At 37.8% G+C, this 14,130-nt stretch overlaps 1 protein-coding gene across 1 annotated transcript in view; it reads right to left on the reverse strand.

Annotated features, from left to right (window-relative positions):
- The window catches only part of FTO (FTO alpha-ketoglutarate dependent dioxygenase), a 368,578-nt gene that overhangs the window by 157,197 nt on the left and 197,251 nt on the right, over nucleotides 1-14,130 (reverse strand). The window lies entirely within an intron of this gene.

Below are 14,130 nucleotides of genomic sequence, written 5' to 3' on the forward strand. Positions count from 1 at the left end.
TTTTACAGTGCATATTTAATATCTTCACGACAACCTTGAGAAGAGGTATGGTGAACATGTATTGTTTCTGTTGCCTACACCCATACCCAGTCCCCCATCGCTTGGCAACAGCACCTAGATCAGATCCTCTTGGAAGAAGTCTTTTCTTTTGTTGTATGTGGTGTTAGAGGACCGTCAACACCAAGGTGTCTTGCCTTCCAGTACACCAAGGATGTGGCCAGGCCAACTTCATTCTCTTTTCTAGAACTTTAGACTCTTGAGAGGAATGACCAAAAAGAGGGAAAAAATTCAGAGGCAATGTATCAGTTTCTTTAGTTCCTGCTACCCAAGGTCCTCAGAGTATCCTTGGTTTCCTTAACTTTCTGAGTCCAGATTGTTCTCTTTTCCTTTGATGGTCTAAGTTACCCAATATCCTTTCAATAAAGTCCCATTTTGTTTAAATTCACCAGAATCTGTTTCTGTGGCTTATAATCAAAAACCCTAATTGATACAAACAGATAAGGCAGGGAACAGTATCTCCATTGTAAAGGATCCAAGATAACCTGATTAGTACTAGCCAGGAAAAGGACCCTAGTCGCTTTCTCCTGGGTCCAGTATCACACCTACTATACTGGGAGATATATACCCAATTGGACACTCAATTAAGCTTTTATAGCAACAACACTTTCAGCCCTCCAGGACAGAGAGGAATACTCAGCTTCTCTAGGCAATTCCAGAACATGAAACCCAGGATCCAGAGGTTGCAAATTCAAATACCCACTAGGGCCAAGCAGATAACATGAATGAGTTAAACAGAGGTTACCCGAAGAGAGCATATGTTCTGTCTGAAAAGGCAGCCACTATTCAGCTCCAGCAAACTCTGCCATTCAGAAAAGCTGGCTCAGTGGTCCCATATTCATGAATTTTCAAAATAAACCAGAAATCTGTTTGTTCATTTGTTTATTATGTGAAAATTCCTGATTTTGTGATGGAAACTCATTTTAAAAAATTTTTTTAAATACCGTGTGAGTCAAACAAGAAACACCAATGGGTTGAACAGAACTCACACAGCTATCAGTTTGTGACCTCTAATCTAAAAAATGTCTAATTTCAGAGAGGTCTGGGCATCAATGGGTATTCTTTTTTTTTTTTTTTTTTTGTCGTTTTTTCGTGACCGGCACTCAGCCAGTGAGTGCACCGGTCATTCCCATATAGGATCCGAACCGGCGGCGGGAGAGTCGCCGCGCTCCCAGTGCAGCACTCTACCAAGTGCGCCACGGGCTCGGCCCATCAATGGGTATTCTAACAGCAGTACTCACCCTTGTCTGTGACACCCCACCTCAGGTACTTGAAGTTGGAAGAAACCTCAAAAAGTCATGTAGTTCATCACTATGTCTGTGGATACGTATTATTTTATCAAAATGCAAAAATGTGTCACATAGAAGACAGAGTACACATCTAGATGGCTCCAAAAATATGATGAAAATAAAATTATTTCTCCCTTTGAATCTATTAAAATACTTTAAAAAAAAATTATTCAGCTCTTCCTTGCTTTTCACATCTAAATTTTATCAAGGAGCCTTTGTTTTCCACAGGCCCTGAACAACTTCTAAAATGGGAAGGAGAAAGGATTTAATAAAGTAAGTTTCACAAGGCAGGGGATGTTGTCTGTTTTAGTTCACCATAGTATCTCCATTGCCCGCCTAATGACTTCTAATAAATATTTGTCAAAACAATAAATAAAGAAGGAATTTGAAAAATAAGTATTGCAAAAACAAAGAGCAATAGAAGACAGTCTTCTTTCAAAAAATTACTATGACACAAATGATAAACTCATAAAATAGATAAACTAAGAGATAACTATGTGCTTTATCAAGGAGCTCTTCAATTCAAGAAAGGACTCCAAGGTTTCTTTAAATAATGAGATCCACTAGTTCATGGTTTCCCAAACTTCAGACATTCTAGCATAGCTTCAAAATTCTTGCCATATTTGTGGATAATATTTAACATTTTTCTTAAAAATTACCCATTTTTTAAAATATAATGGAAAAACCATTGGTGCTTATCATAAATGAGAAGATAATCATAAAAGTCAATATGACGAAGCTGTATATTTATTTCATTCTAGACAGACAGATATTATCGCTTGCTGAAGGCTCTGAGACTGAAGCATGCTCCCTCTTCGTAAAAGATATTAACTGGTGCTGGAGAATGTTAATGACCTATCAGATTTAAATGAAGACTTTCTTGACATAATCACATAGATTAAAAAGGGAATGAAGAAGGAATCATTTTCTCATAGTGTGGTCCTATATACAGAGTCCCCAAGTGTCACCTAGCATCATCCTGGGTAAAGCCCATGGTCCACATCCCATATTCTGATACATTGCCCTACTGCAGTGGTTCTCAAACACTTTGCAGATAAAACTCTTTTCTCCCCAAATGTATTCTGACATAGAAGTCCACTATATGCAGCAAGCAAAATTGGAGCTGTTCTCTTTGAAGCTGGTGTGGAGGACTTCTTTAAGTTACAGGGCATCACCTCAAAACCCCAGGGCACTGAGGAACACAATTTATCGATCCCAACCCAAGAGGATTTAAGATAGGATTCAGGTTTAAAAGTTTATACCTTGCTGGTAGAAATACAAAATAATGCCATTCTGATAAATAGTTTGGTAGTTCCTTATAAAGTTAAACATACAATTTAACACATGACCCAGCAATCTCTCATGTGGGGATTTATCTAAAGAAATGAAAACTTCTTCAGATAAAAACATGTACACAAATATTTATAGCAGCTTTATTCCTAACTACCAAAAAATGAAACAACCTAAATGTTTTTCAAAGGGTAAAAGGGTAAACACACTGTGGTACATTTACACAATGGAATACTACTCAGCCATAAAAATGGATGATTAAACTGATACATGGAACCACTTGAATGAATCTCAAAGGCATTATGCTGAATGAACGAAGCCAATCTCAAAAGGCTAAACATTCTATAATTCTATTTATTTGACATTCTGAAAAAAGGCAATACTGTAGGGTCAGAGAACAAACATAGTGACTGCCAGGAATCAGGTTGGGTGAGAAATAGCACGAGGGAATTTGGCGGGGGGCTGGGAACTATTCTGTATCCTGACTGTGGTGGTGGTTAAATGAGTTTATACATATTTTAAAACTCATAGAACTGTATAACCAAAAACAGGTCAAGTTTATTGTATGCAAATTTTATAAAATTTAATTTAATTAAAAATTTCATTTCCATCACATTTTTAAGACAAGAATGCAGAAAACAGTTTACAAGTAAACATATCTAATGAATAAGTAGTAAAAACACAGAGAAACATATCTGTGTGACAGAAACAAATTCTGTTACAAAAATATTTATTTTAAATATTAGAAAAGAAAGGGCAAACTTAGATTGAGCATTCAGACCTTAAAATACAGTATTTCATAAAATTTAGGGTGAAAAGAAGTCACTGCACAAAAGGAAATTTCAAAATGTCAAAAGAGCATTCTTTTTACACGGCAATTAACAGTGATATTTTCTCCTTATAATAGTCTTGGTTCCTCAAGGATAGACGTTACCCAGGAAATGTTAATAGGCCATTTTTCCATTAGTAGTAACATAGAACCGTCTTCAAACAAGTACCAACTTTTAAAAGGTCTCCTATTACCAAAAATATGCTCCTGTCCCTTACCCTCCCCTCAAAATATAGGAAAAGAAAACCACCAATTTGGAAACATGCTCTGGAAGCTGAATTGCATTTCATTAGTAACTCCTTTTCAGTAGAAATCTATGGTAATACTGGCCAGATTGGAAAGGACTAAGCATATTCTTGAGAGGGACAGCTATTCAAAACCCAGGAGTCACCTTATAGATGTGTGTCCCTTCCATAACTGCAAATGGAGATGATAAGAGAACTTCTTAACAGGTACTTGTGAGCAGTAGTTGCCTGGAACATATGCCACCATGATTATTATTGTTTAGTTTCATCTTAAACTCAGCTAATCTACCTCATGCTAGGTTGTGCTAGTTTAACAAAAAGATTCCTGAAAGTGTCTATTACTTTAAATGAAAAATTTCAAAAAGAAATCAGGCAACCATTAAACAATCTTCCATATGTACCAGGGACCCAGAGCATATTCTTTCATATATCTCTAGTGGTGGAAAATCTTTATCCTTTGAGGGTAGGTTTTATCATTAGAATCAGTCCTGATTTGGGGGTACAAAAAATGAATTTTTTAAAAATGAAAAGCCCAGATTCCTTAGCCTGGGAAAAAAAAAAAAAAAACCTCTTCTTAATACAGGTCCTGCACACTTCCCAAATTTTATCTCCTGCCATCTTCTATTCCATGTAAAACTAACTGTAATCCCCTGAAAACACATGGTTGCTCTATACTATACTTTTACTTGCACGTTTGTCATATAACTTGCCAGTATCTACTCATTCTTCAAGAAACAACTCATATAACACCTCCTCTATGAAGTTTTCCATGAACTACATCCTTTCACCAAATTAAGTAGAGTTGATCACCCATCCCGTCTTATGCACCAGCTCTGTGCATCTCACAAACCATGTCACACTCCATTACACTTATTTACTCATTTAGATATGTCCTCCTCCAGAGTGTGAGCTATGTTAGAACTGATAGGGTCCATGCACCTTTCTTAATATCCTCCAAGGTGCCTACAATGGCAACATGCCATGAAAGTAGACTCCTGATAAATGCCACTGAATGATAAAAGCCAAATGACATACCAGAGCATGTCGGGTGAATAAGGTTTACAACCACGCCAGAGAGTACTATTCAAGGTCAAAAATAGTATGTGAAACAAGCTTCGGTTTGATTCAAACTATTCCTGAGGACAATTCTAAGAAAGAAGTAGTAAAAACTATTTTTAATCAATAGAAAAAATAAGTGTATGTCCTCACTAGGTGAGTACTTAAAAGGGCAATACTCATTTGGATGGATGTGTCTAAAAATATATAGTTTCACTACACTATGATCACACTTAATCTATGCATTCCCTCCTAGACGCCAAAGGTAGAAGTCTCATTTTCTCCCTTTCAGCAGAGAAAACTACTTTGGACTCTGGCAACACACAGCATACTAAGGACCCCCGAGAATTCCCCAGTGTCTTTAGTTTCTCCTGCCTCAAAACTTTATGCACAAAACCGAAGCAAAAAATCCACAACCAGAGAGAGAGAGAGATTGAGAATGGGGTAAGGAGGAAAACAAATACAGCAAAAAACCAAAATTCCAAAACGCCTTGAATTTTAGTCTTAAGTTTTCACATCTTTCTTGGAGAAAGTCTCCCAACTCTGAATTTATTCAATTAAAACTGAGCAGTTCACCTAATTCTTGTTGGATATATTGTTACATTTGGTAACTTTCAGGATGTCATAAAGTAAGCACATGTAATACATGTAATATATACAACATGTAATACATGCAATATGCAAAATGTATTGCATGTAATGTTTTCGGAGAGGAATCACTCTGAGATTCAAAAGGAGAATTACAGCATTTACTCTTCACTAGCAATTCTATATACATCTTTAATTCTTTTGGTTCCTTTCTGATATGGAGTAACAGCTTCTGAATATAACTCCAAAACTCTGATGTAATGTACCCTTCTTACAAATCAGAGAACTTTGTCTAAGGAAATGCATGGAAACACGATGGCACTCCACAAACATGGCCGGCAATCCCTCTGCTTAGTTCATTTAAAAAAAAAAAAGATTTCTGCTACTGTTCTTGCAATTTCAAAAGGCATATAAGCACCAGGATCCCAGAAGTGTATACCGTTCCCACCTTCCTATCTGCCCAGCCTCACCACCACCACAGAAATAATACTTCCATTATGGGAAAAATACTACTTCTCACACTTTTTATATACATAGCTGTCTCATGTTAGGGCTGTATTTCCCCTCTGCACACACAAATTAGAAAGATATGCTCTGACTGATAATGAGGGCTAAAGGTTCAACTTGTGAAGAAACTTGGTTTAAGATGTTATCAGCTGGGAAAGCTATTTCCTCACATCAACATTGCCACAGGCTGTCAAAACCCAACCAGAGCTCCCCTCTTCAAGTCCAGGAACACTTTTTTTTTTCATTCTTTCTTTTCTTTCTTTTTCTTCCTTTTCTTTTCTTTCTTTTCTTTTTTTTTTTTTTTTTTTAAGAAGAAAGGCACAGACCCCACCGAGTTAGCATTAGTCCCATCAAAGAAAGGTCGATCACAGGTCTTCCTTCATTTACTGATTGTCAGTTTCAGATGGCTCTTTTGTGAGGCCTCTGTAGAGCAACGCTGAGTGATGCCTTCACGTTTTCTAAACTGGACTGGGCACCACCAAAGATTTCCAGCGTGCTTGGATCCATGGCCCAGCAGAACAAATAAACATTCCTCTTAGCCCTTCTGCCTACCTTATCTCCCTCTCCTGGAGCAGGAGGTTTTGGGGGTGCCAATGTTTACACAATGTTAAAACTTTCTTTCCCCTGTTTCCTGAATTTGAGAAAACACATCCTGGATGACCTCGGCTAAGAGATAACACCAAGTCACCACTGGGTGCCACATCTACTGGACTACTTAAGGCTGCTGTCTTCATCCTGCCCTCCCCTCCCCTCCCCCACCCTTCATATTCGACTCACCAAGGAAAGCAGGAGATAAGCTCGACTGTCTTGACAGGAAGGCACAAAGGCAGAAGGCTGCCAACAAAACAGCCTTTTATTCTCACCTAAAGACACACTTGGTTCAGTTCATTTCAAAGACCCACTTTATTTGAATGAACATCTCAGCAGAGTTCACCAAAATGAATCCTCAAAAATGTTCCAGTAAGACATATTTCAGCGTTTTTCCATCATGTACTATTGAGCTAAGTAGGAGTTAACAGAAAGTAATCAGAAATGTCTGTGGGGAAAAAATTCAGAGAAAATGTTTCTTTGATCAGTTTCTTTATCTATAAAGGGGGATAAGTAACAGTTCCTAACTCATAAAGCTCTTGTGAAGATTAAATGAGATAATCTTGTAAAGTGCTTAGCACAATGCTTGGCATACACAAAATGCTTGATAAATGTTAAACATTGTTATTATTACTAGCAGCAGCAGCACTATGGCAAAAAATTGGGGGAAAAATCATAGAAGAAAAGATATAGATACTGATTTTTAAAAAATCAAAATCCTAAAATACCATAGCCGTGACGTTGCATGATTACTTAACTTTTTTTCCCAAAGCACTTACACAGTATCTCCCATTTTTCTCCACCTACCAGTAGAGAAGTACACCTACTGTACTTCATCTGTTTCACTAAAAGCCATGGAACCACAGCAGCCTGCCTGGCATTGCACAAAGTCTCAGGGACAGTCATGTGGGCGACCACTGGAATGCTCAGGCTGCTGACGGGAAAATGGCCTTCCCATACATTTAACCTGGGACACGGGGGCAGTGTATGAAAGCTAGAGCTCAGAGCCCTAGTTGGCAACTTTGGTGTTTCAAATGATGGTGGAAAAACAGCCCATGTGCTTGTCAGAGAAAGTGGGAGGGAAAAAAAAAAAAAAGGAAAAAAAAAGTGTTGTTTATAGAAGCCAGCTGCTTGGGCCTTGGCGCCAGCAGCCCCTCATCCTGCTATTTTACGCTTGCAACCTCACTGGCCCCACTGGCACAGGTACAACTAAATGTTGACTTCAATGCTTCAGAGAGCACTCGACTGATTTTGTACATGATTAATTGCCAAAGACATGGCTGGCCATATGGAACAGAGAAAGCATCAAGTAATTCATACTTCTGTATGTGATCGCTTGGCCTCTGTTGTTTTAATGTACAGGAAAGAGCTAGTATAGCACAGCCCTGGTGTCTTGCCCCTGACAGCCCATTAAGAAATCTCAAAGCACCTAGTCGAAGTTATGCTGTTGGCTTTTCAATAGCAGCCTAATAAAACAGAAGCAAAGCTTTCCAACTAGTCTTAAATCTTTCACATACAGTATATTAACTACTGTGGCTAAAACAACGGGCTTCTTATGATAGGAAATGGGATTTGATTCCTAGTCTCTACATACTTACTGAAAGCCTTTTTTTCCCCTACCTTTATGGGGTTTACAAAATCATTGTTCTTTTTTTCCTCTGTTTTCCAAGTAGCCTAATAGATGCATTTTTTTCAGTAGAGTCTACTCTTCGTCACTATTACATGCAGTCTGCATAATATAGCTGATTCAAAGAGAGGAGAAAGAAACAGCATAATAATTTTTACAAAGAGAGCCCAGGGATCACTCGAGCTTCTGAAGCATTAGCTTCCTTTAAAAACAAGAAAAAAAGAAATGTATACACTGAAGGAAAAAAACCTCATAAACACACTCTTATTATCCTCACCTCCTTTTTGTCACTGTGAAATGAATCCATTCAATATGGAAAAGAATATCAATTTATTTTCCAGTTGTTCTACTATTAGCTCTGGGTGACACTCCACTCCAAGACAAAGAGGAAGATGCCACCTTAGGTGTGATTCTATCCCAACTTGCAGTCTATTAGCTTTGTCTACTACTAAAATCTTGGCAGACTGTTACTTTCAAGGATTTTCAAATGATAGTATGAAAATAATAAAACCATCCATAGTTTCCTTTGTCAGGTCTGATACATGTTGTTGGGGATGACTTAGTTGGTACTTTCCATTAGAAAATAGTTACACAATATTTTTTGTCTTTGGGTTTTTAGGTGTTGAGATTATCCTCACACCAGAAGACATCACACATGGGAAATTCCACTTGACTGTCTATTCATTAGCAGGATTGTAATTACCTCCATTGTGGAAATGAGCTAACAACCCATTTAGAGTTCTAAGCCAATGGGGATATTGTCTGCCTTCCTGCTGCCTCTTCTTCCTTGGAATATGCTGGTGCTTTCCAAGATGAGCAACTCAACTAATAAACAATATCATGAAACTGAGAGCATGAGAAAGACTCTTGGAGGAAGAAAAAGAAACAGCAGCACCGAAATTGACTCAATGAGTGACAATGAAGACACAAGCCAAGATCTCTACAAAGACAAGAAAAGTGTTCTCCTTGACCATTATCTATAGAACTGTTACATTTTGCTTTATTATGGTATGCTCTAATACTATTATGGTATTAATAATATTATGGTATTATTTATAGAGTATGATGATAATGTAATTCCTGTTTTACAGATTTTCACCCTACCATTTCACAACAGTGAAATGCCCAAGAGTAATATACATCAATGGCAGAAGTGCTAGCATGCTAATTCTTTAAATCTCTAGCTCACTATTATCGCAACAGTAGCTCTATATTATAGATAATACGTAATAGATTATACACAAAAGTATCATGCCTAATACTTTCATATTATTTATAATATATACACACGTACACACATAAAAAGTAATATACATATAAGTACCTTTCTAAAATCTCATCCATGGAAATAAACCCACCAGAGTTATAAAACCTTCAATAAAGAAAATAAAAAGGTTTACACTGCAGCCGTGGCACATAGCAATACTACCTGAATTAAGTATCTAGAATTAAGTATAAACATACCTATATATTTCACATAATGAATACTAGAACGATAGCTGATTTCTCTCCAATTATTTTAGCAGTGACTTGCCTTATCTTTGTCTTTTCATCAAAAACTATTCACCCTCCAAACAAAAGCAAGAACTCTCCCAGTGCCACCACAACACACACAACTCTAATTTCCCAGCTGCCACTTCTAAGAATCTCACTGCACTAAACTGTTTGTTTGTCTGTTAATTGAAGGTGAAGAATGGCTAGCTATACCAAGCACTAAATAATTGAGCCACTGATGATGTTTGGCCTAAAAGTGGCTTAGCACCTTCCAATCCTTGGGCAAGTGAAAAGTTACCCAAGATCTCCATCAGATCGGCTCCCTCCTTCCCCAAACATCAGTAGCACAAAGGCTGAAGTGGTCTGTCATGCACACTGGATTATATGAAGTGTAAAACATTGGGGGAGAGGAAAGGGGGGGACGGGAAGCCTTTGAAAGGAACGGGAAAAAGAAACCACACTTGCAAGAGGATCCAGCTGACAGCTCAGTCCCTAACAAGTAAGACAAGTGAATATGTTTGAAAACATTGAGAATGCAGGAAGAGTGCAGGCCTTTTGTCTGCAGCCCTACAGTGTGTCTTTACCCAACTGCTGCCTGCATCACTGAACATATGTTTTCTACACAAGAACTGAAGCAGAAAAGGCTCTTTGTTATAATTCACTCCTTTGTATATATCTGTCCTCCACCCCCCTTTCAGTAACATCCAAACCAAAGCCCTTGTGGAAATTTTAACTCCTCAGAAGAATGAAACCAGAAGGCCCACCGAGACCTTACTGCTGTACCCAAGCCTAGAGCACTGTTCCCCAAATAGGAACAAGAGCTAGATGTATTCAGTTCTTACCACCTGCTGTGCCAACAAGAATTTCATCAACATTATCTCATTTAATCCAGCAATCATATATAAGGCATCTCTCTTTTAAAGAAGAGGAAACTGAGGCACAGAGAGTAAATTACTCCCCAAAGCCACAAGGGAAGAGTTCAGTTCTAGACATGTGGAGCTGGAAGTGCTTGTGGGACAAGAACTTCAGCAGATGGGGGTTTGGAGCATGAGAGAAAGGTATATTTAGAAATTACAGACTTGAGAAAATTATACACACACACACACATATGATTCTGTACTTTAAATGTCACCATATCTGAGCTGGGATCTGGACAGTACTGAAATGAAATTTAAGCAAAGCTGATGGGTGGGTTTCTCAGCTCCTGGCTGCAATGAAGAAAACAATTATGGTTGGTGAGGCAGGAGGTCTCCTTTGTCCTTGGGGACTTCAGCATGGGGAGGAAAAACAAAGGCTCTGAAGGCCTTAGTGACCAAGTTGACTATGGGTAAGTTAGTTATCCCCTCTGCACCTCAGTTTCCTAATCTGTAAAATGAGGACATTTATAGCACCTCCTTCAGAGGGTTGACAGGATCTACTTTTTACATATGAGGCCCTTAGAATAGTCCTGACACATGGTAACAGTCAATAAATATGTGTTAGCTACTTTTTGTCCTCTAGAATTTTGCCATATTGAGATTTAGGATAAATCTAGAATTCTGGCCACTTATAGCCAGTTTAAAACGACTAAAATCAGTCAGTTTTTTTATACTACCTAAGCCTTTCTTTATTCCTCCCTCTCCCCCTGTTCAGTGTTAGCAGTGCATCCATACCAGATATGCAGATATCTCTCAACCTAATGCTTTCTGAATAATAACGATGATGATGATACAGCAGCTAACGTCATGGGTCACTTTCTACATGTCAGGTGCTGCATTATATCATTGAATCCTAAGAGTAAGTCTGTGAGATAAAGGTATTATCATTTCCATTTTGCAGAGCGAAAAACTGAAACTCAAAAAAGTTAAGGAATTTGCCAAATTTTATAGTATCAGTAAGCAATAGAGCCAAATCTAATAGGCATCAAACTCCTGTGCCTGAAGCTACCATATGTATAAACTGACTGACACTTTGCAAAGTGCTTTCATGAACATTATCTCTTTTGATCCTCATAAAAACCACATGAGTTAGGTGGAGCAAGTGTTATTAACCATATTTTTATAGATAAGGAAACTGAGGCTCAGCTAAATTAAATAACTCATTCAATATCAAAATTAGTAAAAGAGTTGAGCTAAGACTAGAAATCAGGTGTTCTAACTCCAGGCTCAGTACATTTTATACTGAATACATAGAACAGAATGTACCAAAGGCAAATTCCCATGTGATCAATCAATTAATGATATTTGAGTTACTGCTATATAGTGGACAACTGGAAGGTTACAATACCTGGCCACTAAGAGCTTACAATCTAGGTAGAGAAATAAACACATGGGGTGGAGGATGACCAAGGGGGTGACATAAAATAACTGTTCAATTTAATTAAGCCCTTAGAATTGATTTTGACTTATAAAAGTTACTCTGCTCTACTAGAATGTAGTTTATTGCCTATCATAACTTTAACATTATCATTTAACACTGATCTGCTAAGTGTGATTATCCTTTTCATTTTGAGACAATGAAAAAATGTAGACCTGTAAGGACAAAGATACAACTAATAAATATCACCACAAAAACACACCCACCCTTAAAAATCTTATTTTTCTTAAGATTCCTGAACTCAAAGCTATGTCTCACTATAATGAAACAGCACATGCTATTGACAATGTGACTATTAAAACTCTAAATGAAATAACAATCTGGTAGGGAAAGATAATTCAGTGAAAATCACATGGGCAGAGTTGCTACACTTGTCCTTAGATAACATCTATCTAAGACAAATACAGTCCCTGCCTAGTACCACTGTCTACAGACTCTTCAATGTCAGTACTACCAGCTAGTTGCTACATATTTACCCAGAGGCGACGAAAGAACAGGGTCGAGGGACACACACACACACGCACGCACGCACGCACGCACGCACGCACGCACGCACGCAATTTTGTGATATGGTTCTCACTGGAGTTCAGGACCTTTTAATTAGCAATTTAAGTGCATATTACTAACGCATCAACGGTAGCTATGAAAAGAAAAACATCACAGTGGCTTTGTAAAATATATCATCAAAAAAGTTAATAACAATAACAAAAATAATAACAATAACTATTACTTATTTGACCTTTGCCATGTGTCAAGACCTGACCTAATCACTTTTCACACATTCCTAATTTAAATCCTCATAACAATTCAGTGAAATAGATTTTATTATCATCCCGATTGAAAGATAAGAATATCAAGGAACAAAGATATTAAGTAACTTGCCTCAGATCACACAGCTGATAATAGTGGAGTTAAGATCCAGCAGGCAGTCTGGTAGCAGAGTTCACTTTCTTACCCATTAAACTATGCAATGACTAATAACACATGAAGCACTTTCTGTGAAGCAGGGATACAGCATCCCATTTAATCCTTCCAACAACCTGACAAGGCAGGTTGTTATCATTAGCAAACTCATTTTACAACTGAAGGAACGAAGGCTCAGAGTGTTCAGTAACTAGCCCAGGGTCTCTTTGCCGGTAGGTGGCTAGGATGATTAGCAAAACTGGGGTAGACAATCCTAAATTCTTGACAATGGTTTCAGTAGCAGATCAGGGTTTAGAGATGGTCTCTGCTGGTGCAGGAAGCACTGGCTCACTGTTCCTGTGTGTTCCAGCACTGGTTCCTGTGTGTCCAGGAACCTGGACACACAGACAGAGGACCTGAGGTCACAGTGTACAATATCATTTTCTGAATACAGAAAGAGCCTCAGATCTTCCAAAGTATCTTTCCACGTAGATCCACCTCAGATATCCCAGATTCTTCCCAGCTATAATATCCCAAGTCAAGGTTGAAAATGACAAAATAATCTAGGATTTTTTTTTCACCCTTTCTCACATTTATCAATATTACATGTGAAAGAAATACGAGTGTCAGATAGAAACATTAACTTTTGAATGCTAGTATTATCTAGAAGGTTGTAAAAGTCCCCAAGTTTGGTAGATGCCATTCTGTTTATAAGTTTAGTGTTGCTGACAGCAGCCGTCATTAGATCATATGTGTGGCTTAAGCAGCAGAAACACAGCTTCTTTCTGGTTAGAAAAGAATACGCAATGTTTATATGAGCAATTAGTGTAAAAGCATGATTTAAGGAGCATCTATAAACTTTTTAGAGTTTGTGTCTGAAGTTTATAGCAACAAAATTTTCAACTCCAGACTTCTCATGAATTTAGAAAAGAAAACTATCATTACATGGCATTCATTGTCTAAATCAGTAAAAAAATAAAAAAACAATTATGGATGGCTTAATAAGAACAGAGAGAGAGCTGGCACATGAATGGGATATTTGGTACCCTTTCTCGCGAGCAACAGGAGGAATTTTGTCTGGTAGCCTGCTTTTACCCTTTAACTCGTCTTTAATGACTCTCTCTTAGGGTGCCATAAGGTTTAGAGTTTAAACTACTTTTCATTCATTTTTAGGGAAAGAAAACAATTCTTCTAACTTCAATTACTAATCTCTTTTCAAAGCTATGTTCCCAATGAAGCACCCTGATACAAATAGGTATGGACTGTGTAGAGTTTAAACTTATCTTTAGAAAGCTACTGTGG

This window comes from Cynocephalus volans, chromosome 10, assembly GCF_027409185.1.
Source record: "Cynocephalus volans isolate mCynVol1 chromosome 10, mCynVol1.pri, whole genome shotgun sequence".
Taxonomy (NCBI): domain Eukaryota; kingdom Metazoa; phylum Chordata; class Mammalia; order Dermoptera; family Cynocephalidae; genus Cynocephalus; species Cynocephalus volans.